Here is a 26,673-nt window from a genome sequence, read left to right as displayed (position 1 = left end):
CCACCCTTCATGACATTTTCAAGCACCTTGACAACTTCCTGCAAGAGAAGGTTCTCCCCAGCCAAGCAGCAGCTGAAGACACCTTCAAAGAATTCATCAGTTTCAGGACTCCAGAATTCTATGCTACGACAATAGACAGACTTGTTTCTTGTTGGCAAAAATGCATCCATTCTAATAGTTCTTATTTTGATTAAGACACTTTATTCTAAGCTGAGAGATACTGTTTTGAAGCTGATGGGTGAAAACTGCCATTATTTTTGCAGCAGACTAACATATTGCATGCATTGTTTTTTCACCCATTTCACAACAGTGGGTTTGATGGGATGCCTGCAGCTGACATACTCTAACACTGCCTCTGGGGCACATAAAACTCTACTCTAAAAATTTTTGCATGGAGGTACTACTGTGGAAGAATTCTGAAGTCTGGCATTTTGCTTCATCCAGCTGCATGAATAAGTCCCACAGGTCATAACTTCTGGCATTATTCCTACTAAAAAGATCCCTTACAATTAGTCATTTTTCTTGACAATTCATATTTACACAAGTCCCTTTGAAGACCGGATTTCTGTGATCAATAAACCATAAATACTGTCAAAAATATGAATAAAAGCTGGTTACTTACAAGAGTGATGTCACTTGGATTACCCTTTCAGTCTCCAGTCTATACGAACAAGGTGCTCTAGCTGTTACATTGCTTGCATTTATCTTTTGTGTTGTGAGATGGCCAAATGTTTACAGCCGTACCTGTAGCAAAACGCTAGTATTAGGAATCTGCAATATTTTCTAGGAATTACAGTTTATTGTTAATATTAGAAAGGAATGTGGACTTCTAAACATAAGAAATGAAAATATGTAGCTTTAAGGCACCTCTTCTTCATGAAGAAGGAAAGAATCCATTTTCATGTTTCCTCAGTATCTTAGAAGGGTCCTTGAAGAAGAAAGCAGAAAAAAAAATAGGCAAGATGTCCCCTTAGCAGTCCTTTCAAACACAGTAGGGTGCAGTTTTTCTCAGTCTAGGTTTCTTAAAGAACACAAATGCAAAATAAAACTGAAGACTGCAGAGATGTTCCACCTGATAAATGAAGACATCTGCAATTTATAATAAGAAGCTACAGGCCTCACGTGAGATTGACTTTGACTTCTAGAAATGTTTTTTATATTTTGAGTTAAAAGCCTCTTCACTAATGAACCCAATGAGGCTTACAATTGTGGAAGATGCACAAGAAACACTCTAAAAGGTATTCCTAGCTTCAAACTTCACAACTAGGTTGATAGGTTTCAGTGTTTTTTCCTGTGGAGTTCTTTTCCAAGATGGCTCTAAGTCCCAGTTTGCATTCACTCAACACCACCAACTGTAGCTGGCAGTGAACTTGTGGACAGAAGTCAGCCAGCAATGTTTTGTTCGTGCTGACTGGTAAGATCACAGATACTGATCTAATGAACCAGAGAAGCATATCTAGAGGTATCAGCCTCCTAGGACATACGCCTCCTCCCACTCAGAAAAAGTGGGTCTAGAGCCATCTCCAATGCCAGTGTTGCATTCCTAAGCGGAAAGGATGGAAGTAAACAAAAGCAGAACACATTTCTTCTAGTAGTGAGGTCACTGCTTTGCTTGCTACTGCAAACCATGAAAAATAAAGAAAACAATATAACATGATAAATTCATGAAACACTGATAATTTGGATAGAAGTAATAAAAATCAAACTACTGTTCACAGTACTGTACAATACCAAAAAAAGAAGCTGCAAGCTTAGCCTAACCAATATATTATTTGGCAGCAATTTTGCCAGAACAGTCCATAAGGAATTTTTTAGTCTGGACCTAAAAAATAACAGCCAGGCTACAGTAATACTGCCAGCACTTTCAGTTAAAACTTCGTCTGTAAAACACTTCTCCAAACTGCTGTCTGAAGAGCTCTTTAATAGCTCTACAAAAAGCATCTTTAATTCTACCATTGTGGGAGGGAGAAAAGCCGTTGATGAAGCAAAAATCCAGGAGCACCATCATAGCAAACACAGAAGTACGTGAAGAATTTATACAGCTATTTTAGACTGCTTGCCTTTCCAAACTCCACAAAGTCATATGGAGAAAAATGGATCCCCATAGAGTCACTCAGTGATCACCTGCAATAAACTTAATTTTTCTTGTCTAGGAAGCTTCTAAAATGACACCCAGAGTTAGATGCCAGAAGCAGACAAGACTTATTACTGAGGAATACTGACAAATGGTATAGAAGTCTCAAAGGAAAGCTGTCCTAAATTGTGGCGATGTAAGTTTAGCTGTAATAGGTCCACCTCCAGAAAGCTTCTACTCAGAACCCTTTAACACCAAATGGAACATTCTGAATGTAGCCCCTCCACAGCTGACTTTTCCCAGGTGAACAAACAAGCCATAATGATTGTTTGCTTGCTTTCTGTAAAGAAAGAACTGCAGTTTCACCTTATCCCAAAAATCAAAGGCTAAATTTCTCTTTGAATGATGAAAGACATCAATATACATACTTTCTTCATGTGCTGCCACATAACATACAAGAGCTATTTGCCGATCATTCTGGGGACTAACTCCAGACTGATGGTTCTGTATGTGTGGCCATCTCTCTCCAAATCTTCATTTGTGATGACTTATGTACTCAGAAGGTAAATATTAACCAGGTCACATTCATTTGTCACCATGGGAACTTCTTGGGGAAGAATTTCCCCAAATAATAGAACACTGAGGAAAAGGTAGCAGAAGCTAATGAACTGGATAACCTCCCAAGAATCCTTCCAATCCGTTCTGTTTGCAAGCCATTACTGGCTTCTTTAAAATCTTGCACAGCTTCAGTGAAAACTGAACAATCAACTATCGTACCTCGAAGGGACACTTTAAAAACCTATTTGTTTTTGAGAGGACAAATGTTTACTCTAAGTCCTGTTTTCTCCCTTGAAATAAGACAAAAATTTTCTGTGAAGTCTCCAGTGAGTGATCAAACCTGAATATGCCAGGAATAGTGTTAAAGACACAACCAACACCAATGTATCAAAAAATGGAACACACTACACTTCATAGCTGTGACATTTTGATCCTAAACAGGACTTTAAAAAGAAGCCATCGAAAGGAAGACATTAAGATGTTAACCAGCAATACTGCCAACCTCCTAAAATGCTCCTAGTACTTCTCATATAGCAAGACCTTGCAGATACCATAATGGTAATGAACTACTGTCAAACTGAGTTGACTATAAACAGAGAATCTATGAATTATTTTCTGGTGTTGAGCCTAGATTAAAGGTTAAATTTTTCCCCATCTCTTAGCAGATGCTGGATAACCAATCTCTGCTAGTATTGGTCCAACAAATAAAGTGGTTATAACAGTAAATGTGGCTACAATAGTGCAAGTCATAAGTAATCCTTGAAAAGCAAACAAACAAACAAACCCCCAATTTTTTTATTCTGTTTAGGGGGTAGTTTGGCAATCGGTTTTCTTTCCGTGTCAGCATATGCATCTTATGAAGGAATAAAGAATCTTATTTTGAATGAACAGCGTAATTATAATACCAGCAGTCTTTCAATTTTGCCTAAAAGAAGCATTCATCCAGAATGCGAAGATTTTTTTTAATTCTAAAAAGAATGATACTGTATAAGGATTCCACCCTAGACTGGATAAGTGGTATGCTTTTTCTCTTCTGTAGAGATTTCCTTATCAAAGTTGTTTCGTTGATTTTTTTTTAAAACTGGATAGTTTGATACTGAAGACAACCTCTCTCCAGCCAAATCTTTCTCTGGAACTACATCAGAAATGGAGGTAGTTATGCTTTCTGATGGATGGCATTAGGATAGTCTCTCAAAAATGAGAGAAACGGAATCAGCTTAGCATGTTTTAGCAAAACCCTCACGTGACTCTGACAGAAGAGTGTTTCCTTTGCCGTTTTCCACGTTGAGTTTGTCAATCAGACTTCGATGGCTTCCATCTCAGAGTAGTTAGAGGAGGGACAATGCAGTGTGTATCCTTTTTGCTGGGGCTGCGTATTTTTTTTTGTCACAGTTAGATGCAAATTTAGTCCTCGATTCTTTTTATCATGCAGAGCAGAATGTCAGGTAGGAATCCTCTGATAGCAGAACCTTGGGTTTATTCTTTCAATCAGTCTCTTTAACTTGAAGGTTTACGCATGTCTGAAATACTGAATTCAGAAGGGGCCTCTAGACACCTCTCCTTTCTTCAGTGGGGATCCTTTGATGCAGTTGGAGTCTGTTCAGCCTATGACCAGAATACCAGGTTCTAAACCATGAGATCCAAAACTAGCCAGCAGAGCTTTTTCTCAACAGAGATGCAACTAGGTGGACGCTGCTGGCATGACACAGCTCTGATTCACTTCGAGACCATACAAAGATGATGAAGGTTGATAGGAAAAGTAAGCAATGAGCTTGAGCCTCTTACTGTGTCTTGGAAGTCTGATGTCAGTGCCTTACCACCACAGTAGCTTCAGAAGAGCTGAGTAACTGTTTCCATCAGTTTAAATTCTGCCATTTCTCTTTCCACTTTTATCCAAGCAAAGAAAAGTCACTTCTTTCTTAAAGCAGAAGTGGTTTTACAATATAGAGTCTTGTCAACACTTCTTGGAAGATCTTCCTCGAAAAAGTTAAAAAAAAATCCTGCTCCAGTCTCAACCCTTTAGACAACTTGAGACTTCTTCAAGAAAAAGTAACAAAACCCAAACCCCAGAAAGATCGTCTACACACTCAAATTTAAGAAAAGAAAAACATCTAGTTTTCTTCTCTGTTTGCAGCTTTCTCCATATTCTGCGTTGTATTTGAGTAAGCTGAGGAAATTAAAAGCAAGACAGACCTGGAGCAGGAAATATTTCAACAACAGTTGGACTTCAAATAGAAGGCTGTTTATTCAGAATAAATGACAGTGATAAAGAACCACCTTACATTGCACACTGACTTCAACACATTTATATACCTTTCTCATTGTTCTACACAGACGTAGTTTTCTGTAAAACTAACATAATAATACATTCCAAATTCAGTAAGAGAAATTAGACTCCCACCTCCTTCAAACCAAAAGCAAAACTTCAACACACAAAAATTGCGTGATGCCATTGGATACAAAGAATCACTCATTTTTCTCCCTCCTTCTAAGATATGGGCCTTCCCCAAACTCATTAAAAATGCTGTTCTACAATCACATATTTACAGACTGTTGAGACCTAAGTAAAAGGATCAATGAGCATTTTTGCAGTGACAAATCCTACATCCATATTCCTCAGCCTCTCATTTCCACCGTATGCCACTTCTATTATGCAGACAGGATAGTTTGTAAAATACAGCACAATGAAACCATGAACTGGCTTCCCCCAGTAGCCTCTCAGATCAGTTTTCTGATCCACTTCCTTGTTGTGCCAACATAAACAGGATGGCAAAGGCTAGGAATAAGGAGCTAAGGACCAGGAACTTGCAAAGGCTGCTTATGTAACGTTGATGCAAAATGTTTAAATTGCAGCTTAGCTTATTTCCAGCTCATTTTCAACCTACTCAAGCCACAACTATCAATGCCTTATGCATTTTACCACCAGATGATGGAGGCTGTGTGGTGTGTCTGCCTGACTGTGAAGTTCTTTAAGCCATGCTGTCTAGATGCATTTTTCATCTCGTACGCCTACATACTCAAAAATCTGAACTCCACTTCTTTTTCCTTGTATTCACAGCTGTGAAGCCTCCCTTACCCCATGCTCAACAGCAAATAAGTTTAAAAACCAAGCTAAACAATTTTGGCTCATTGGGTAAACTTTATTGCCACAAAGACATTTGAGCTGTTCAACATAATGAAATATTAAATGATAAACCCAAACTAGCAAAAGATTTGTCTTGAAGTATCACTGTAGACCACAGAAAATTGTCAAGCAAGTAAAAATCTGTGCATCTAAACAGTGAATACAGCAGCTGTCCCAAACTAAGGCATCCCAGCTCTAGCTGTGATCTCTGTCTGCCTTTTAGACTGCTGGGAAATTGAAAACAAAGCAAACAAAAAACCCAGATAGTGAAAATCTGTATCTCAAGGAATTTTAACTAGTGATGAAATTCTTCTAAATGGTTGTAAATTTATGTTTGAAAATGTCCACAATCACCTCACCACACCAGTGAACTACTTCCAGAATGTAGTGTGAGCAGGTTCCGAAAAGAATCATCTCTTCTGCCCATCACAGCATTTCTTCAGACATTTGGTATCTAAACTCATTTTCAAGGGCTACCCCTGAAAGAAACACTTAGTGACAGACATACTCCAGAGAATGGACTCAGCTTTCAGGGAGCAGAGAAGCTCTGACCATCCTGAACTGATTAATCTCTGTAAGCTTTGGCACAATCCAATATTTAACTAAACAGTTCTTGGACAGATGCAATATTCCTGTTTGTTTGGTTTTTTTTTTAACTAATGAAAACCAGTTGAGAAGCACAAATAAAAATTAAGACTCTTCTCATATCAAATATATGTACAGATGCATCAGCACTCGAAACTAACGCTCAAAAAAAAAAAAGAAAAAACCCACAAAAAAATTAAGAGAAACCTTCTGAATAAGAGAAATTACTTTGATAAGAAGAAAGAAAACTTAGAATAAGTCTGTATTCTTCAAAACACAATATGAACTACACAAATGCCTGCCATAACTTTACCTCCCCATTCCTCAAACTAACAGACACACAGAGAAAAAGTCTTCATCTAAAAAATTGCACTCAAACTGTTAAACTATTAGGGCAGAGACTACCTGTTGTGGTTTTAACCCCCAGTCAGCAACTAGGACCACGTAGCCACTCTCTCTCTTTGGGGACTACCTAAGCCACCTCAGAAACCTAATATTATAATTTGTGGTAGGCTTCTAAAGGACTTAAGCCCTTAAAATGTAATTTTCTTTGTGTGTTTAACACATCAAAAGCCAAGTCCAATTCAAAATAATCTTTGTGCTGCACCAAAGGGCACAGACTACACGGGCTGTACTCGCTTGGTAACAGTTACAGAGTAATGAAAATCTCGTACTGTACATAAAGACAAACTTATTTAACCTCTAAAAAGAGCTGAGGTGAAGAGCTCTTAAGCAAATCACTATCATTTCCAGATTTTGACTCAAAATAAGTCTGGCCCAGTTTTGCAGGGAAACAGCCAATCACAAACATAGAATCTCATGTGCAAAGTTCATAGAATCTCTTATGTGCATGAAAAACACCACACTACAGCTTTATTTCATCTAATGTCTGCAAAGATAGCTCAGAAGAGCTAAGAAAAAGATTTTGCATTAAAATCTCTGAGATGTCAAGGTCCCCTGCCTTTCCTAAGCAGCAATTTACAGTATTTTTTATAAAAATTGAAGAAATCAAATCACTTCACCTCTTGAATGACCTTGAGAAACCACTCACCTGGAACACTGTACTGCCAACTATGCAACTGTATTTCCAACTTTGTAACACTTTTGACCTGGTGACTGATCTCCAACATAAGCACTTTGATACACAGTAACAAAGGTGATTCATGAAATAAAACACCTGCTCAATAGGTAGCAGAAAACAAGCTGCTGCTGCTTCCCATATTTTGTAAAACACATAGCATTGCCATGTTCTGACAGCATGTGACAATATACTTGTGAACTTTAAATATGAAGACTCTGAAATCCAGCTGTAACTCAATTTGAAAAAGCTTTATTTCAGGACCATCTCTATTCTTTGGAATTTAAAACGTATTGCACATCAAGAAGCAATTATTTGAGCAAGCTATAAAGCTTAGAAAATATCTGCTTAGTTTGGTTTAATTTTCATTCAACAGAAACTTTGCAGCATGGCAATTATGCCTTGCTCACTGTCCTTTCTGAAGGGAGAGTGCGGGGGTGACAACAAAAACATCCAGAACACCTGCAATACATCTGGTGAAAAACACCACGTGGTTTGAATTAAGGAAGATACTGTATGACATGACAACAAAACAAACCATTTCCAGGTTTATCAGACCATTAAATGCTGTTAGCCATCCATTTGCTGAAACCAGAAAGGCACTTGGCTAGCAGAAGGCTGGCTTAGTTTTTTGACCTCATAATCTAAATGCCTTATCTGGCTAAGAGCCACAAAATGAGATGGTTCAGAAGTTATGCTTGGGCAGAAGGGCTAGACAACTTTTGTGAGGTGTCAGGGTGTCACCACGTAAGTATAAGGCTGGGCATGTTTTGGCTAAACATGTATCCAGCTCCAAGCCAAAATACCAATAAAAGGTTGTAACGGTCTCTACTAGGGAACTGCATTCAATAATCAGAAATTTGGATTACATGGAAGACTTCATGTCAGCATTCTGCCATGTAATCCATCTACCATCTAAGTGCCATAGGTTGGCCTCTCTTTCAAGCCTGCCTTCAAATCAGGACTAGATGTCTTTCTGGAAAGAGACAGAAAAAATAATTCAGTGCTTCCTTTACTCACACACAGTATAATTAAAAGAAAAAACCCAACAAAACAAAACACACCATTTTTAAATATTACTCCACCTGCCTCCCCGCCCCCTGCACCCCTTTACTGGAGAATCTCTTTTAGTAGTCAATTTGCTTTCTAAAGGAACATGGAATTACTGCTTTATACTAATTCTTCCTTTCAAAACTCAAGACTGGGCTGCATAAGCAAAAGCAAAACCTGTGGATCAGAGGCAATGATTATTCCACTCTGCTTGGCACCTGTGAAGCTACATCTGAAGTACGATACATCCACGTTTGGGACCCTGAACATCAAAGAGATACTGATAAGCAGGTCCAGTGGAGGACCACCAGTATGGTTAAGGACTTTAGAAAACCACAGATGAGGTGAGACCAGTGAGCTGAATTTGTGTAGCAAGAAGAATAGCTAAGTGAGAACTCATTTCTCTCATCAATCTCATCAGCATTCACAGAGAAGACGAAGCCAGACTGGTTTCAGACATGCACAGCATACTGACAAGAAGAAATATTAAGTTGGTGCAAAAATAATTACCAGCTTTGTCACTGTAAGCTGTGATGCTTGTTTTTGATTAAGCTTTTATTTAACTGTGTACAAGTAGTATACCACCTTAAAACATGAAATTTACTCTACTTATTTATGAGAATGGGTTTTTTTCCACTGTCATTCTTTTTTTATATTGCTCTCTAAATTAAATATGGAAGAAAAGCAAATTTGAGTTCTTTCATTGGATGAATTTGAAAAGGGACATAAAGCAGCGGGAACTGTTAGTGACATCAACCAAGCATTTGGCCAGGGGATCATCAATAAATGTACAGCTTGACAACTGTTACAAAAATTTCATAACTGAAATGAGAACCTTGAAGATGAGGAGGGTTGTGGATGTCCTTCTGTGACAGGCAACAACCAGTTGAGGCTCAGTATTGAGTGGACCCACAAAAACAACTCAAGAGGTTGCAGAAAAACTAAATGTTGGCTAGTCAACAGTTGCTAGACACTTGCACCAAATGGGAAAATCGAAAAGCTCAAAGGAGCGCCACATGAGCTGACAAAAAAACCAAAAAAAGCCCCGCAATAACGAAGTCTGCTCTGTACTTCTTTTGCGCAATTAAACTGATTAACTTCTTGATCATATTGTGACGTATGATGAAAACTGAGTCCATATGACAACCGATGGTGTCCTGCACAGTGTCTGGACTGCGGAGAAGCACCGAAGCACTTCCCCAAACCAAAGCTGCATGAAAAGAAGGTTATGGTCACTGTTTGGCGCAACTGTAATCAACCACTACAGCTCCTTGAGTTCTGGCAAAACCATCACAGCAGAGAAATATTGCCAGGAAGTCAACAATACACATCAAGAACTGCAACTTTTACGTCCAACACTGCTCAATCAAAAAGGACCAATTCTTCTCCATGACGACACCTGACTGCATTCTTCGTGGCTGACTCTGCAGAAGCTGCACAAATTGGGCTATGAAACTCTACCTCACCCAGCTTACTCATGCTCCCTCCCACTACCACATTTTCAAGTACCTTGACAACTTCCTGCAAGAGAAGGTTCTCTCCAGCCAAACAGCAGCTGAAGACACCTTCAAAGAATTCATCAGTTTCAGGACTCCAGAATTCTATGCTACCAGAACAAACTTGTTTCTTGTTGGCCAAAATGTGTAGAATCTAATGTCTCTTACAGTGATTTTTGTGCCTTTTCCCATGACCCTTCCTAATTTTTCAACATTGTAAAAAAATCCTATGGACATCAGGACTGTAAACTGTAGACAGAGTTGGGATAATGGGAATGGTTTGTTACTTACGAAAAAGACTGTATCACAGCATAATTGCATTACATGTATTTGGTATTTACACTAAGGAACCACCTTCTAAAACAAATTACATTAGGAATTTTTTCAAAAAAAATTTTTTATTTCCATTAAACCATCTCAGCATTAATTCTGATAATATTCTTTCACATTTACCAAATCCCTCAGCTGTCCCTGCATTATTTTTCCCCAGGACTGGTATGACACTTTAGGTAATCTTGCTTGGCCTTTTAGAAGTCAGAGTCTTCAAAATTTCTGGGATTTCCATTGCATTTCAAGAGTTATTGGGAGAAAAAGTTACTTTCAGAAAACAAATACTCTCAATCAGTTCTTTTATAACTCCTACGGGCAGATTACAAAGACTCACTTACAGCCTTTGTTAAGAAATGATATCAAGGACTCCTCAGTATTTTCCCCGTAACGTCTTGATTTTAAGTACACAAGTTACCCACGAGATACGATCACGTAATCTCACTTCAATTTAAAAAAAAATCCGAAGTATTTACTGCAATCTTATGCAATTTCTCTTTCACTATGAATCATGTTATCATTGTTAAAAAATGAAAAATAATTCTAACAGTAATTTAGGTGAATATCTCACCTCTGCTATCCTTTGTTTTACCAGTCAAGGTTCTCTCCAGGAAACATTTTGGTTTTTTAAATCAGTTTTCTACATTTTTCATGCCCCAGCCAGTGCCATTTCTCCTCTGCCATCCTCACACTTGCACTTTAGAGAAAAGGAGGGAGGGGCCCTGAACTGCTTCCTTTGCACTGCAATGGAAGCAAGACTGATTTTAACAGAATTTGCCCTTTATGGACAACCTTTACAGTCATTAATTGCTGTTTATAACATACTTCATTTGGGGAAACCTACACTATACCTATTTATATACTTTATCACACACACGTGCTCCCGCCAAACACCATTTTTGTACTTTTTTTAGTCTGGACATGCATATAATCAGAATTGCAAACAACAAGCGCAGCTGTGTCCCCCATATGAAATTTTACGCCATCACTAAAAAAAAAGAAGGTCTCGTTTTCTTTGAAACCGCCGATATGTACAAAAAGCCTCATTTGGCTCAAGCTGTTGGCATACAGCATCTTACTCTGCCATATCAAAGCAGTACACCTTTCTCCATTATCACTAAATTCCCTATCCTCAATATCCACCAGCTAGAGTTCTTGTTCTTAGCATATTTACATCTTCTCTATTCACTCTAGTCTGTTAATTCATTGATCATTTCAGAATGGCTCCAATACTTTTGGTCCTCATCACTGCTATTTTAAGATCAAATAATCTACTTCGGCCTTTTAGTTTTTTATTGTCTTTGACTAATCTAATTTTTCCTTCAACTGAATCAGGCCCTTCCAGTTTCACATCCGTATCTTGAGCTGCTGTCTACCTTTAAGTGACCATGTTTTCCTTGGCCTGTTCATTCGACTCAAATGGTCTCTTTTCTCCAGCTCAAAGATTTCCCAGACCCAGTTATCTTCCTTTACCACTTCCCCTTTCCAGTCTCCCTACCTCTCACAACTTCTTTGACCTGTAAAACTGAAACAATGCAAATTCATTTGTGCAAAACTAGCACATCTGCCCTATGCAATCATTTTATGCACTACATGCATAACAACAATACAGTATATAATGTAATTAGCAGTACTGTAATTTTTTTAAAATTTGCTGCTCTAAGGCAAACTTATTGTCTTCTGAGAGGACACGGGACTAGATAAATATATTCTGATGTTTCCTTATTTAAGAACACACCTTTAAAAAATTTACATAAATGCACTTGCAAATGCGCATTTATGCTAAAAGATACATGGACAACAGTTCAGTGTCCAATGCTTTTAACAGCTCTGCCATCTCACGTGAAGAGAATTCAAACTACAACCTGGATAATGAAGTTTCTTCTTATTACCATGAAGCAAAAAACCCATCACTGGTGGATTCACCCTTCTTAATTCTGCACCCTTTTCAGGGGTAAGCTTATAGTACTGCTAAGCCTCCATGTGCATCGACTGGTGTCACTAAAGAGACAAAAAATAACAGCAGGGAAACAGCAGAGGTTTGAACCAAATAAGATCAGTAACATTAGAAGCAAAACCTACATAGTCAAATTTCTAATATTTTTTTAAGTCTTCAGTTTTACTTCAGTAAACATTTTACAGTAATTGCTAGCTGACATTCCCTGTAACAACAGCAACCCAAAAATAATTACAGCAAGAACAAATGACACCTGGGCTTCCCAGAAAACACCTCTTATACTTAGATTTAATTCCTGGCATTATGCCAAAGTGGAGGATGGGGGAAAAAGTCTCTTCGAAGGCCTCTAAAACAATAATGCAGAAAATGAGTTTCTTCTCTTACCTGGCGAGAAGGTAGCACATGCAAAATGAGTCTCCTCCTCTGAATAAGTCACTGACACGCAGCTCATTTGCATAAGTATGTTGAGCTGCAATCAGACTTCCAAGTCAGCCATCTTGATACTAAGACCTTGTTTTGTTTACACAGCAGCATGAGTACTATTTTTTTAGCCAGCCTGAGCTATGCTGTTGTACCTCTCAGGCAGCAGCCTAGGTCTGCTTGTTAAAGCCTGCTGGAACACAAGTGGCAGAACGCGTCAGGAGTGCCCCTGCAGCTCTGAGCGTGCCACAGCCTCACGCTGCAACTGCAACTGCCTGCAGTCGCACTCTTCCTACCGCCTTCCGTGCTGCCAACTATGAGCACTGCAGCAACTATGTGCAGTGAAGTACCTCCCACATACCACACAGTGCTGCCAGCAAGCATATACTCGTAACAGCACAGTGCAAGACAGGCTAAAAAAAAAAAAAAAAGCAGAAGGAAACTGAAATTTCCCTTGCGTTTTCACTTCACAACAATCTAATTACACCTAGGTTCCTTTGTGCATCTTTTCACTTGTGTCGGTGTGGTTCTTTCGGTCCAGAAACCTGCGTGCTCCTGCAATCCCTGTGCAGAAGTCCAGGACACGTGTTAGCTGCCGCCGATGCGGAGCCAGGAAACCTTCCCATAGAGGCCGCCTCCTTTCCAGACTGACTTGCAGCAGGATGCTGCTGGGCAAAGCCTCCCCACCCCCACCGGGTTCTAGAATATATCCTCTACTTATTTCCTTACTAATAGGCCAGTCAAAAGGGAAGTGCTGCAACTGCTGTTTATATAAAGGAAAACTGACAAACTTTAGTTGCTGCAAAAGAAATTCCACCTTGAAGCCTGTTCCTAGCAGGACTCTGCACTGTTCACAGCAGTGCTGGTGAGTGCTCTGTAGGAACTGAAATAATATCAAAATAATAGGATGTTCAATAACCAGCTTTCCTTAAACAGATATTTCCAGTATTTTGCAGCCTACCCCTACCAATAACAACTAAAAATAAGCTCCATGTAGGAGAGAACCATTCTTAATCTAATTCTGACAGGCAATGTCTAGCTGTTTTATTTGCTGTTTTACACATTTAATTTTTCTTCATTAGGCAGATGAAGAAAAAGAATCCCCAATCCAGAGCTGTGCACTTTATCTTGTCAGTTACCTAAGAGGTACAGTGACAGGTAAACACAGAAGCTTGGATTTCAGCCTCACTCTCACTTCAAACAATCTATTTCTGAATTCTTCCCTTCTTCCTTCCACTCAAAGTTCAATTACCTTAATAAATAAATTACATTTTACAAATGCTTATTCTAAAAGTCACTGTACTTTTTTGGGGGGGAAAAAAAGAAGCCAGGTTTTTTATTAAACGTGCATACGTAAAAGACAAATCATTCGCCCATACCCTTCTCCTGTCATTTACTGCTTTATAAGAAACTCTTGCAGCATGAAACAGCTCCATGCAAATAAACATACTATTTATTATACCAACTATAACCATGAATTTGTGAGACTCCAGACAAAATAAGTTAAATACAGTAAAATCTGGTTAGCCACACATCCAGCAGCACTGCTGTAGCTGCAGCCTGGCACCATTTAGTAGAAAAGGGAAGTGGTAAGAGACAGGGGTGCTTGTCTATTCCAGCAGGGCAAAGGCAGAGTGTCCCTGGACCAGGAGCGCCAACTTTTTGCACCAGGCCTCTTCTAGTTCCCTGCGTTGTTCCGCTTTAGAATGCCAACACTCTCAAGGCTACATAGTTAAATTACTTTTATGTTCCCTTTTCCACTGTCGGTGTAATTTGCTGCATGGCTGGCTCTAGGTTATTCGAGCATAACACAATTTGCTCATCTGTAATGTCAAGAAGACACCATTTTTGGAACTGGAAATATTTAGTAATGAAAATAACTACAATTCATCCTCAACCCTTGTACCCAAAAACCTAAAATAAGAGAAAAATATTTATTTTTCCAGAATTACTGTCACATTAAAATGTCAGACATGAACAACACAAGTGGTCTGGAATTGCTCGTCTTCTACATCACACGGACCTTTTGATTCATTTCAGTTTCAGAAACAGATTTGCACGCGTCAGTGCATTGAAGTGCTGCAGAATGAATCACCAGATGCGATGATTCAGCCTGGGAATTTAAACACAAAGCGCACCAATGCTGCTTTCAGGCAGCCCAGCCAACCCCCCAGCCCCGCCCCCCCGCGCTGCGGCGGCACGGCGCGTCTCTCGCCAGGCTGCTGCAACGCCGGAGCCTTCCCGCGCGGCTTTGCCATTCCGGGCTCCACTGCGAGTCCAGGCCGGCGCTTGCCGGCAGCCCCGCGGGCGAGCGCTCGGCTCGCCGCCGGGGAGGCGCCACCCGGCTTCCAGAACCTTCGGGGGAGGCTCCGCCGCCGCCCCACCCTCGGGCCGGTGCCGGGGAGGAGGAGCGAGCGCTGCCCGAGCCGCGCGGGCGCCGCGGGGCGGGACGAGCGCGGGGACCGCGGGGAGGGGCGCGGGGGGAGCGCAGCCCAGGGCGGCCGCGGCGCCCCCTGCCGCTCCCCGCGGGATGGGGGGGCGGTTCCGGTTTCGGGTTGGGGGGGGTGAGGGGTTTCTTTTGGTTGTTTAGTTTCTATCATCACTAGTTTTGTTTGAAATAAAAATAATGCTGATCGAAACAGTCCTCATCATCAATTTTGCTTGCTACAAATAATTATTTTTGGTTTTTTGTCTGGTTTTTAGTGGGTTTTTTTCCAACAAGCACCCTGTTTTCCTGTTCTTCCATCAGAGAGAAGATGTTACAGCCAAAAGCTATAAGCCCGACTGTATGAGTAATAATTACAGTTCAGTCTATGGCTTCAGTTGGTACAGGTCAAAGACAACATCCTCAAGTTTTGAATGTCAGTTGACTCACCTCCAGTTAGAAAGGTACAGAATGACTTGCCTAAATCGGACCCAAAATGAGATATGAAAGCATTTCATAGACAAGTTTTGTCTGAAAGAAAAAAACCCCAATTCTGTCTGAAAGAAAAATCTGTCACTAGTAGCTTACTTTGAAAAATAAGAAAGTGGAAAAACACTCCCCACCGCAGAACAAAAGAAAATGGAAGACCTGTAGGCAACACATACCCAGTTCACTCTCCCTCCTCCCCAACTACTTCTCCCCGAAGCATGAAACAGAACACACTATCCGCATAGTAGTCAGCCAGAAGTTTGGTAGCACCCAAGTTCCCTCATGTTGGTCCTTGAAAGGCACAGAAAATTATACTAATTTCTGAAGCAGAGAACTGTCTGTCAACCCAATATCTTAGCCAGTGTGCTTCATTTCAAGATATTTTACAGCCAAAGCCTCTGTCAACAAAAGGAGCAAGTAGAGAAGCAAAAGGGGGGGCGGTGGGGAGGCGACAAGGGGTGATGCTAGTTGTATCTGCCTTTCTACCGCAGAAAAAGGGGTGAGCAGGTGTCTAAAATGGGTAACTTCTAGGCAGTATCTGAGTCTAGTGTTGTACCTCCTTTCTTTTAGAAAAGGGAGATACTCATTTTGACTCTATCAAAACACCTTTTGCTCAAATTTACATGAAAAATTTTGTTATTTACTAAACATATACTGAAAATCTGACAGATCTTAACCTGCACATCAGGATGATAAAGAAAAAAAGTAACATTTGCTTAGTCACAATTTCTTTGACACTACATTCTTAAGAAAACATAGTAAAGCTTACAGCTAAAAATAAAGGTCCAATTTAATCACATTATGTCTATTAATAAATAAATACTTAAGATTCAAACCAGTTCTAAGTGCTTGATAACTATTTATTTCTAGTAGCAAAGGAACATAACAAGTCAGCTGTTTGCAAGGGGTTTGCATGCACTGAACAGCACTGTTCATTCGGCCGTCCATTCCGGTTTGTTTCAAACCCAGCCTGAAATTGTCTGCTCCCAAATATCTACCAAAATAGAAGATGCAGCTGTGCAAACTGAGACAATTCGAGGACCATATGAAATAATCAAACTGTGTTAGAGTGGTTCAAAAAATATGATTTTGTAACGAAAAGCTATCCAAATAGTTGGAGTACAAATGAAAATAAAGTAGAACCATTTTCTTATAACAAAATACACCATTTGGGAAAAAAATGAGTTTAAAAAAATGTGAATCTTAAACACTCCTTCAGGGTAAAGTATTGTTGAGTATTTCACTTTGAAAGCCAATGAGTATTTGCGACTGCTACCCTGTTAGCAATTTATTTCCTTCTGAAAGCCTATCCTTCATGTTTACCTGCGAGCAGTACAAAACTATTTGTTCTAGCATGCAGCAGGTCTCAGCAGTGGAGAAAATGCAGACACATGAACAGGGAGCAGAGTCTGTCAATGCACTGTGCATTAAAAATGTATAGCAATCAATACAGTTGAAGTCATTAATTCATTATACACAACTATTACTAATTCAGATAATGAACATCTAATTAATATATATAATAAGAGCATATTTTATTTTTTCTTAGCATCCACCAAAGTGCCTTGCTCCCATACAAGTAAATCTGTGTTTTTAATTTTCTTTTTGACTACTAAAGAACAAACTCTTAATGCCATGGGACGGAACAGGGAAGAGATCATGCTGTCAGCTATCAGTATATGACTGTACAGCAAGCATTACTACAGTGTACTTGGATTCTGGGAAACAGGGGTGCGTTACATATGCAACATAGCTTTCAAAACCAACCACACTTTATGCATTCCAACACCCACCTTAGGAAACAAAGAAAACCAACCAAAAATACACCTACCCAAAAAACACCTAAACCACACCATACACCCCAGCTCATTACAAGAAAATAATACAGCTCCCAGCTGAGCCAGTCTTTTTGTACCACACTTCCACAGATACTGTTTTCACAACAGCCTGTTAAAGAACAAAGTAAACCATAACCAAAGGGAAGGAAGACATCAAGGAAAGAGCTTTCCTCTGTACTCTGGCAATCTCTCTGTGCCTTTTCTGTAAAATGCCAGTAAGCTTACTCAGCTTACAGGAGAAAACACGATCAACAAAAAAGGCGCAAAAAGGGCTGCATGAAAGACGTGGTGTGAATGTACAGTATTTTACTCAAGTGTAATACATGTTAAGAACACTCCTTACAGTGCATAACAAAAAATACAGTGCTTTTCATCATTCCATTAAAGAGGTTAACAACCCCAAACCAAGAGAACCAATAGCACTTGACAATTTCTATATACTCACTTTTTAATGAAACATTTTTATATGCGCCTTTAAAAATCAAAAACCCCAAACCAACAATGAAACCACCACAAGATGTGCATGGTAAAGTACATTTTAGACATAAAATTTCACCTCCTTCAATGATTACACAGTAGGATTTTGGTGAACTTATTGTAAAGAATGAATTGTTCCTGCTTGCTTTGAACAATAGGAGCTATTAACATCTGGATTTAATCAACAACAATAACTTACTAAAAACCACACAAACTTCAGGAATCCTTTATAAAACCAGGACCCGACTCAGCATATCTTGCAGAAAACCAGAAAGATTACTCTTTGGGGGATGGGAAGAAGGAAATCTCACTGCATTATTAATCTGCATTCATTAGATGAGGCAAATGTATGCCAAAACTTCACATTTTATCAAGATAAATACATTTCAGTAGAATTGTGTGAAAACCCGACAACAGTAGTGCACAAATGTTCTCAGAATTGTAACGATTTTATCCAATTCAATCAAGAAAAGCCACTATAAACTAAAACCTGCGTTAAATTATATCCACTAAACAAAATTCCACTAGCAATAAAACAACTGATGGAAAGCAGTAGGTAGTTTTATTATCACCCATGACCACACATTCGCATTATTCCTCTTGCTGATCTTTTATCCTAAAGCAGGAAGATCCTATGCCCAGTTACTTACAAATTTACAGTTAGCTGAAGTCAGCAACCAACCTAGGCTTAAAATCCTGTATTTTACAGATTTTTTTTTCAATTATTTCTTCATTCCAAATGCAAACAGTAACCACGGAGAAACCACACCTCCCAAGAAACTGATGCCCACTGTCTACCCAGAGTACTTTGTTTCTTTATAAACAGTGTATTGTTGTTAACTATACAACATCATTTACTGAAACAGACAATTAAAAACTAATCTAATCATCGAGTGTTTTGTTACAGACTGTGCTAAAAGCACCAAATTATGTGCAAAAAAATAAAGGAAGGACTAAACTTTTAGACATTTAGTACTGACTTGTATATCCTTAGCACTAAGTTCAACTTCAGACAGGAAAATACGTAAGCTACATACTGATAAGTAATGCTCATCTGCTGCTCCGGATGGATTTCTGGACAACTTCAAGTAACTCCCTATTCAGTTACTGTAAATTAACTCGTATCCAGCTTCAGATGCCATAAAGACCCTAACTAGGTATTTGCCACAGATATAAAATAAGTAAATGAGTGAATCCAGAATCTCCCCAACTGAAAAAAGCAGAGTGCTGCTTTTCTCCTGTTTTCACGTCCCTGGAGACTGATACCTATCAACTGCCCTTTAATGAGTGTTGAGGATGATGGATAGCTATGCTACCAACCAGTAATACACACGGGAAAAGACTAGTCCATGTGAAACCAACAGCACTTTGAAACACATTTTTCAATTAAGTTACACAAAAGAAATAATTTACCTTGAAACTTTCAAGGTTAGTAGTTCCTCAGAATTTACAGCAGTTCTGCAGAGTTTACGGCAGTGTTATTCTTGAGTAGCAAATAACTGCTAACTGCAAAATAGCTTACATTTATTTATTCATTAAATTTATTTTTATTATTTATTCATTACATTTTCATAGCACTTATTCATTACTATTCCAATGCATTCACGCAGGTCTTGTAGTTCTTGCCTACCCTTGGAAAAAGTTATATGTTGAAAATACGATAAGCAAATACAAATCTAACCACGTGGTTACAAAAATTTAATAAAGTTTCATTTTGGTTATTTTATATTTTAGTTTAAGTATGAGGCAAACTTTTGCGAAAGGGCAACATAAAGCAACAGCTCTTCTGGCCTGGTAAGGAAGTAAGCCAAAAATTAAATAATTTAATTAGCAAGACATACGGGTATGATCTTTGACTTCTCATGTCCCACCCAATCTGCCCTGAAACTGAGAAAGGATAGAGGTCTATGAACTAATTCAGCGAGAGGGGAGGGAAAACAAAAAACACCAAACAAAACGCACCCTACCACTGCCAGAAAAAAAAAAAAAGAAAAAAAAAAAAGGAAAATCTTTTAGGCTATGAGACAGCTCAGGATGAGTCAGTTTTGCCTGAGCAGAGCCGTGCCGGTGCACGTGACGCCAGCAGCCCTGCTGATCTGCATGCAGCCATGCTCCCCTGCTGCAGCCAGGAGCCCTCCGGCAGCCATTTTGAAACTGCACTGCCTCAGCTGCACGGAAAAGGCCATTAAGATGGCTGCAGTGCGCACTCCAGAGCGGCCACTCAACAGTGGGTGAAACATTTGTACAGGAAAGCGCCTCCCTCTTTGCCGCACTGCAACAGAACTGCACAGGCAGAGGGGGGGGCAGAGTAAATGTTTGACAGGCAGGAGGTGGTTAATGCACGGCTGCAACACTGCGGCTGCTCAGAGCACAGCTGGTAGAGAGAACACTAAAATAAACCAAGGGATGCGGGATTTGTATCACATGCTCCAAATCCCTCCCAACTCCAGGCAGTTCGGAATCCAGGTCACATATTAAGAGCCACAGATGCAGAACCAGATCACGCACAGAATTGACAAACATTAGGGAATGCTTTTAAAAGCACCCTCATTTCAGTCCTTAAAATAAAGAAAAAGCGCAAGAAACTGATCTATACCTGTTTACAGCAGCGCCTGTTTTGAAATATTTTGTAATAAAACAGTTTTACTTGGGGGGGGGAGGGGGAACAAAGTCCACTTTATAAATAAAGAAAAGCTAGTAAAAAACCCATGAACACTCCAGAACTTCAGTGCCCACAGAACTCCAGTATCTCAATTCTTCCTAAATAATGCAGTATATTACACAAGCTTTTTTCAAAGAAGAGACATTTCTAGAATCCCTTCAGCAATTCTGCTAAAATTTTGTTGTAACACTAAGTAGTTTCTTCCTAAAGAACTGGTTTAGGAACCTGAGGGGACGGGGAAGGTGTGCAGAGGGCTTATCAAACAAATACACCATTTTAAGGCAAGCAGAATTTAACATACAGGTTCCTCTTTAATATCTGTTCACTAGTGCCCGTTGCCCACTGAGATCCAAGAAACAGTGGATCAGGTGGGAGCTCCTCTGTATCTGCCTCACTTCATCACGTACACCTCTTCTACAAAATCCAAATATGGCTATTTTAAAACAAAATAACGGCAAGTGCACATGAGGCAATCTTAAAGGAAATTAATGTTGAATTATTCTTAACCTGCTACAAAAAATAGTCTTTGTGATGCAAAATTAACCCAGCATGGTACACCACCTCGAAAAGTAGAACACGTTCTCCCCATCTTCTACTTCTAAGAAAATGTCGAAACTTCCGTTGGCAGCAGAAATGCAGTTAATACAGTTGATTGTTTCAGGACTGATTAATCATGCCAGCAGTAGTTGCCTGATGTGCTCATCAGCACCACGGTTAGTATTTTAAACTGAAAATTGTTGAAATAGACCAAACACCAGCTAATACAAGGGCAAAAGGAAAAGCAAGATTAGTAACACAAGAAAAAGCAGATGCCACATACATGAAAACAGCTGATTGTTATCATCTTCCATAATACTGTAAAGATTCAGAGGAATAAATTAAAAGATGCTTGAAGTTCAAATGCCCAAAAGACAAGTATCTCAAAAACAAATGCATGAAGGCTGGAGAACAACTTAGTTACAATTAATTTAAAATCACCCACTGCACTGAAGCTTTTCTTAACCAAGACCTACTACTAAATCAAAAGTTTACAACAAATTCAAAAATGTCTTCTGAGTCAGTTATAGCTCTATGATGCTTACTCTGAATGTCATATATTGAACACCTTCCATTTACAGGGATTTATAGTAATTTATAACATCACAAAATTAAGACATAGTATTTAATTTATATGACAAATATAGATACACTTTGATTTCCAGATTTTGATCTAAATCAAAAGGTGAATTCTGACCTCCAGTCCTAGAAGTTCAACAAAAACCTAGGGAGGTTCTAATCCAGAACACTTCTACAACACTGTATTCTCCAAAATTCAGTCTTGAAGCTCAGTATGTAGAAACTCAATGACTTAAGTAGAATCACTAGGTTGGAAAAGGCCTCTTGGATCATTGAGTCCAACCATTCCTATCCGCCACTAAACCATGTCCCTGAGCACCTCGTCTACTTGTCTTTTAAATACATCCAGGGATGGTGACTCAACCACCTCCCTGGGCAGCCTCTGCCAGTGCCCAATGACCCCTTCTGTGAAAAATTTCTTTCTGATATCTAGTCTGAACCTCCCCGGCACAGCTTCAGGCCATTCCCCCTTGTCCTGTCCCCTCTCACTTGGGAGAAGAGGCCAGCACCCTCCTCTCTACAACCTCCTTTTGGGTAATAATCTTAGATTTCACTGCATTTAAGAGAAATATGATATAAAAATATTCCATGAGGGGAAAAAAAACCCCAACCCCCACATTGATGTATCATAAGTTTTATAACTTGCAACTTATCCTCATCTAATATCCCTTATGAAATGTGATGCACAACTGTGTTACTGCAGTAATTTCAAGTTAGATTAATAATATAAATATAAAAGTAGCTCACAATATAGAGCACCAGGTGGAAAGCAAACGGAAAAAATGTATTCATCTCGCTAAGCAAAAGCAACATACTGGTAAAGTATCTTTTGGCCTTACTATCTACATTCCATGAATAGCCTTGATTTTAGGCATGAATATTATTTCTTACAATAAACCCATATAAGCCAAATCAATGATTATTATAAACATCTACACAGGGAGAAGTTTTGTCTGCTTTTTTTTTTTCTCTTGTTTTAGAAGGAAAATAGTATCTTACTTAGTCAATGACTTTTCACTGTGGAAATATTATGTGTTTGTAAAAGAAAAAATGCCTTCTCCCAAAAAGTCACAAACACAATGAAATGTTGATTTAGTTACTAATTAGGAGTCCGTTACTAAAACAGGATTTAATTTTTTTGTTAACATGTAAACTGTTCCTGTTTGCAACAGATTCTGCGAAGTCAGTACTTAAAACTGAACCTTTTTTTCCACGGGTTTTTCAGTCTCTTGGCTGGCAAGATCACCTCTAATGCCAGGAGACAAGCATACATCTATGTTATACCATGTTTCCTGTCTTTATGCCCCAAACGGAAGCATTACTAAAGAAGTCTTTGTAAGAAAACTAACATGCTACAGTTAATGTCAATCTTCTATATATGAGAAATGGGTAGAATGTAAACTAAAGCCGGAGGTGTCAGCCAACACGAGTATGGCTAGTGTCCATATCTATTGGGATTAACATATTATGAGACTTTGTAATGGCTAGGAAATGAGAATTAAGAGGTCCCTCAATAACAGCATCAAAATGACTGTTCCAATTGATGTATGCAACTACTGCACGCTTCTGTGAATCAGTCCTGCTATGATCGCTTCAAGGCTATGCAACATTCAAGGCAGTCTTGTCAAATTACTTCATACAGCAAAATACAACACTGTTCCACATTATCGCAGGAAGTATCAGTTCAGCACTGCTGCGCTTGTCAGCAAGGTTGCAGCTGATAAAAAGCCTCTTACTCCAAGCAACCTAGTAAGTCTACTAAACTAACAATGAGAAGACAAAGATCTCTTGGGATTCTTTGAAAAAGAACACACAATGAGCAGTTATTTATAAACAGTGTCAAAACAGGTTTTTCTGTATTTTATTTTTTTGGCATTTATTGAAAAAATGCATTACTATACAAAATTATTAGCATAATTTCTTTCTGGATTACTTGCACCTAGGAACTTGATTTGTTCTCCTGAAGCATACAAAGTAAAAAGATAACTGCTAGACTTGAAGAATCAGTGGGTGTAGTTGCCATGATTCCGAGTCCTCATCCAATCATTAGTGAATTTATTTTACAATGGGCCCGACAACTACCATTAGCCCCATTTCAAAAACCTGAAAACTGAGAAATCTACCCATGACTATGTATCAAATAGCAGTGGGTTTTACGTTTCATTTTTTCCACTCCAATGAATTATTAATATTCAAGATAACATTCTCCTTCATACCTTCCTGTAGGACTACACAGGCCTAATCAGAAAAACTTACTTATTCCTTACACTTATAACTGCTGTTTGTGTACAGAGTTCATATTTATTAATTTCAGATTTAAGAAGAAGATAAGCACATTCTTCACACATTTGTTTTTAAAAAACTAAATAAAAAGCAAATATTAATAACTGCAGTAATTGTAACTAGATCATACTGATATAATAGATAATGGCTGAAAACATATTTTAACATGCAAAAGACAGACATGCTCCTACAATACCCTAATCTTGCAGGTGCAAATTCCATTAAACTTATTCATAATACTACTATATTTGCTGGTATAATCTGGGATATTGACAAACTTATTTATTAGCGTACTCTTACTTCCGCCAATAAGCATGTTAAAGTGTCTGGATGCACAAACGTTACTTTTTTTTCTGTGACTGCATAAAGGCTGCAGTATTAAGCTCACTAAGTGTTGCCTAGAACAATGGAGCTGTTCAGCCCTTCCTTTTAAGAGAATATTTTTTCCATCAACAATTCCATCCAATTTTTCCATCCAACAAGTCTATCTGTGTTAACGGTCACACTGATATTACAATACCATGATTTATTTTAAGGTTACTATTATGCAACAAAAATAATCTAATGTAGGCATTTCCACTGGATATCTGAAAGATTAGCAGATCTAATAAAATAATATAACTTATCGTCTGTTGTTTTTTTTTACATCTAATATATCCTTTTAATACAAAGGATATACCCCTGATAAAAGAAAACCGCTTGTGGACAATGCTATGCCTTTAACAGCCCCCAACATCACATCAGAATTAAAACATGAAACACCTAACCATAATACAGTTTCAGTATTATAAATGCTAAAGTTCATGGAAAATTAGAAGTTCAAGTGTGCCTCCTTTACATACATATACTACTTACACTGTTAAACTTTTGCGACTTTTTTTTTTTATGTGGGCCTCTATGACAACCTGGAGTCGCCACTCTGGCCTCGCTTGCTGATGACATCACATAAATAATGCAAAATGGCCTGAAAAACCTTCATTTCAGGTTGCTCAGGAAAGCTGTGGGTGTCGAAGGGCAGGCTGGATGGGGCCTTGGGCAGCCTGGTCTACTGGGAGGTGTCCCTGCCCAAGGCAGGGGGGTTGGAATTGGATGACCTTTAAGGTCCCTTCCAACCCAAACCATTCTAGAATTTCTAGTACATTAGCGTGCCCACACTCTTAAGAAACCTTAACCTGAAGTTCACCATCGCTACAAAGCACGGGACCACAAAGGACGGCTTTCTCCACGTTGCGCTTGCAGCCCACACATCGCAACACTCAACATCCATGGCAGGAGGGGGCTAGAACTGGATAATCTTTAAGGTCCCTTCCAACCCAAGCCATTCTATGATTTCTAGTACATTAGCGCACCCACACACTTGAGAAACTTTAACCTGAAGTTCACTAGCGCTATGTAGAGCGGTACCACGAAGGATGACTTTCTCCTCATTGCGCTCACAGCCCATGCACTGTGACACTCAACATCCATGGCAGGGAGAGGAGTGGAACTGGGTGATCCTTAAAAGTCCCTTCCAACGCAACCCATTCTATGATTCCTAATAAATTAGCGTGTCCACATACTTGAGAAACCTTAATCTGAAGTTCACCATGGCTACAAAGCACGGTACCACAAAGGATGGCTTGCTCCTTGTCGCGCCCACAGCCCACACACCGCCACACTCCACACCCAAGGCTGGAACTGGACGCTCTTTGTGGCCCCTTCCAACCCAACCCATTCCACGGCCCTCTGGGCCTTCGAGGGCACCGCGGCGGACAGCGAGCGCAGAGCCTCCTTCGAGGCGCCGTCCCACCCTAACACCAGCCTCGCCTCCACACCTCACCTCTCCGGTGCTCGAGGCGGAGTCCAGGCGAGCGGCCTCCCCCGGTCCCGGTCTCCTTCTGCACGTGGCGGGGTGGAAGAAGGCGCCCCCCGCTCCACCCGCGCTCCCGGAAAAAAAAAAATGACAACCTCCCCCCCCCCCCCAAAAAAAACACCCAAAACGCCACCGCGCATGCGCGGCCGCCGCCTGCACTGGAGCCGGGTCACGTGCTCCCATGCAGCGCGCGCGCCGGGCGGCGCCGCCCCCTCGCCTCCCTCCCCCCTCCCCCGCGGAAAGCGCGCGCGCGCGCGGCGGCGGCGCCGTGTGCAAAAAAAAGGGGAAAAAACCCCAAACTAATAATAAAAAAAACCCCCAGCTGCAGCCCCGAAGCATGCGCGCTGCCCGCCGTGCCCCGCGCGGAGCTGCTGCTGCTGCTGCTGCTGCTGCTGCCGCCGCCGCCGCCCGGCCGTTGGCGCCCCGAAAGGGGCGGTGCGGTACCTGTGAGCGCGAGCGTCCCGCGGCGGCTCCCGCCGGCTCCCGAGCCCTCGCCGCCCGCCTCCGCGGCCGCCGTAGATTCAAACTAAAATCGGAACCCGCTCCGGGCAGCGGCGGCGGCGGCGGCGCCTCCCCTTCCCCGCGCGCGCGCCGGGCCGTTATGCAAATCAGCCCCGTGTCCCCTCCCCTCGCCCCGCTGGCCACGCCCCCTCCGCGGGCGCGGGGGCCTCGGCGGGGGCCGCCTCGCAGCCGGCCAATCGCGGGGCCGCCCCCCGCGAGGGCCATTTGCATGAGCGCGTGGCTCCGCCCCCCCGTCCCCCGGTGGGCGGGGCCCTCGCGGCCCGGAGGCGGCGCTGCGGCCGCTAGGGGGCGCCAAGGCGGGGGCGGGGCGCGGCGGCTCCCGCCGGGCCGGCCTCGCTCT

General features: G+C 40.6%; 1 protein-coding gene across 1 annotated transcript in view; it reads right to left on the bottom strand.

The window, feature by feature from the left end:
• The window catches only part of ATF7IP (activating transcription factor 7 interacting protein), a 97,061-nt gene extending 70,743 nt beyond the window's left edge, over positions 1–26,318 (bottom strand). The window contains exon 1 of the mRNA XM_069854594.1: positions 26,256–26,318. The gene's annotated coding sequence lies outside the window, so the exon portion shown is untranslated. The remainder of the gene's footprint in view (positions 1–26,255) is intronic.
• Positions 26,319–26,673: the final 355 nt, after the last annotated feature.

Source organism: Phaenicophaeus curvirostris, chromosome 1 (genome assembly GCF_032191515.1).
Source record: "Phaenicophaeus curvirostris isolate KB17595 chromosome 1, BPBGC_Pcur_1.0, whole genome shotgun sequence".
Classification (NCBI taxonomy): domain Eukaryota; kingdom Metazoa; phylum Chordata; class Aves; order Cuculiformes; family Cuculidae; genus Phaenicophaeus; species Phaenicophaeus curvirostris.
Note: the sequence above shows the minus strand (reverse complement) of the source record. Positions and strands in the feature narration are given on the sequence as shown.